We start from the raw sequence: 2,780 nt of genomic DNA, 5'->3' as shown, positions 1-2,780 counted from the left end.
GGGGGGGGGCTGGGTTTTTCTTTTTAATTCTGTACAACTCCTCTTTGTTAGATGAAGGAGTGTTACTGTGACCCCCCTGGCTGAGCATCACCTTGTTGACTATATGACTCTATCAAAGTAATAATCAGCCATTTAACCAGAAATACAGACACGGACTCCAGAAATGGCCATGAGGCTAAATAACAAATAGTTTGTAAGGGAACAAACCCAAAAAGAAACATTCAGCTTAGTTCTCGGCAGGAAAATAGAAGATACACAAAGTACGACCATTAAGAGATGCCAAACTCCTGCAGTTAACATCAGTTCTCAGCACACAGAGGTAAATTCTTCGGAAATTTTCTATTTTTTTCCTATTCAGAGACATTCTCCTCCCCTTCTTTTCATTAGTCTAATCCTTCAAGATCAAGTTTGCAAACAGCCTGAATTAATGTTGATAATCTTTTCAGCTGACTGATATGAAGGTTTTTCATTCACTGCATCCTGTACAACAGGACCCGTGTTACTAATAAATCGCAGAAAACACCACTCATCAGATCTTCTCCGCATCTGTTGTCAGTGTCCCTGTACAGTGACCGTTTAAAACTGATCTTCATAACTTGCTACAAGGGTTTGTACGTGAAGCAAACCCAGACCCCCGGGCACATTGGAGGAATGGGCAGTATTGGTATCGGCTGCTCCCAGGACTGGCTGACCGGGGTCTGCAGGAAGGTACCCTCGTCTCTGTATTAGTAATTACACTAATGCAGGAGAGGTTGGGCTCTTCCTCCTTGGATTTTGGGAGTGCTGGAGGAACAGACCTGGCTTTAATTTCTGGCAGAGCCCTCCCTCCAGCTCCACCACCTCTGCCTCATGGGTAGGACAGCCACACGGGCTTGGAATTAGCCACCTACCCCATTAGCACGCCCAGCAGGGACTCGTATGTTCCCAGTTACATGCGGAGGCAGAAGCCATCCTCCAGTTCCTGGAGCTTCTGCATCAGCCTCTAGTGACAGCTCTAGCCCCAACAAGCATCTGACTACTGTGAGTTTGAAGACGATTTGCATTCTCAAAGCTGCACCCTCACTAGTATCCCAGCAAGGGCTCAGTCTGCAACCAGCTTGGATGCTGACTTCTGTCTCTGGCCACGGAAGAGTTGAGGAAAAACAGGAGTCCCTAATGTAGCAAACATCTCTTTCTAAGTGAAGGGGTTGGATCTGGTCCACAGGAATGCAAAATATTTGCTGCTCTCTATACTAGTAGTACCAAACATCATTTAAGATAAGTGAAACTTGCTCCCTTTCCTCCTCGTACATCCTCCTCCACACTCTACACACACGTACTATTTCAGAACCAAAATCCTCCTTGTGCAAGCAGTTGTCCGGATTTCAAAACACTCATGGACAATTGCTAAAACAATCTGCAGAGCAGCCTCCAGTTTTCCCACTGATCTTCAGTAGCCTGAAAAGGTTAACAAGCCAGAGAGGTCTCGCTCCTATTCCCCCTTTCCTTTCAGTATGCATTTTAAAATGCAACTGCATGAAGCGTAGTGACACACATTAACAAGGGGAGAAGGCTAATGTATCACTTTAAATCAAGAAAAACTGTGGCCAAAGGTTAAAAAGCCTTTGCAACCACTGAATTGTTAATTGAAGGTGAACGTGTGATAGAAGATAAACATTTTCAGGGTCAGCTGACAGATTTAATAGCTTCCATAAAATACCACATTGCAACAGCTTTTATACTGTCCTTATGGGTGACCATCAATTTCCATCTGGGCTTGGTGGCAACCAAATCAATGTACAAAGTTTGAGGAGGTCCGGAAGCCCAGGCTGGGTTTTTGCTCTTCTTCCAGTGACAGTAGTTGCTAGTTTAATCCAAATCCATAGTCTCGGTTCAGAAGAGCTTGACCTTTGAGGTCAAGGCTTTTCAAGCTTTGTCCCATGTCTGCCCAAATGCCACGCCATTCCAGCCTCTGCTCCTAAAAAGAAAAAAACAGGAAAAAGGCAAGTTCACCCAATTCTTTTTGTTTCTAAAGTACAATATTAACAAGGGAATCCTGCCTGAGGACACTACCACTAATTTCTCAAGTGCCCTTGGATGTACTTTTGTGCTGAAATTCCTCTCCTGTGGATTCAGGGGTAGCCTCCATTCGCCTTGGAGAAGACATGTGCCAGTTAGAGAAGGACTGAGTACCAGATTCAAAGATTGGTCAGTGGCAGTTAGTTCCATTGGTGAGTCCCATTTCAAGAGAAGTAACCCAACTCCTAACACAGGAGGTATCACACCACTCAGTCATTCTTCTTCGAAGCAAGCAGCAGGCCCCCGCCACAGTCACTCGTGGACACACAACAGTTCACCGCACGGCTGGCTGCTGCACGTGCCCTAGGGAAAGAGGGATCAGTGTGAAGAGCCATGCTGACACCAAAAACCCCAAACCCTCAGCACATGCAAATTCTAATTTAATTAGCAGCACTAGGGTTTGTAGGTATGACCACCACATGCAGACAGCCCCTGGCGTGGTCACACACAGCCTGCGCCCATGACCAACTTCTCCTTAACCAGGTGGGCTCCACAGTTTGGTCTGTCTAGACGAAACCAGGCAGTCGTGCTTCCTGAAGGCCACACAAGTGGACGGACTCCCCTTCTGGCTCTGCAAAGGCCGTGTGGCTCACTTGAGGAACTAACAAACGCTCTCAGAAGTGCTGTGTCTAACTTAGATTTCGAGTAACAGCAGCAAGGCTTACATAGTTGTTTATCAGTCAAAAAAAAAAAAAAAAAAAAAAAAAAAAAAAAAAAAAAAA

Source organism: Athene cunicularia, assembly GCF_003259725.1.
Source record: "Athene cunicularia isolate RWA chromosome 10 unlocalized genomic scaffold, athCun1 chr10_part1, whole genome shotgun sequence".
Taxonomy (NCBI): Eukaryota; Metazoa; Chordata; class Aves; order Strigiformes; family Strigidae; genus Athene; species Athene cunicularia.
This window is presented reverse-complemented; position numbering follows the sequence as displayed.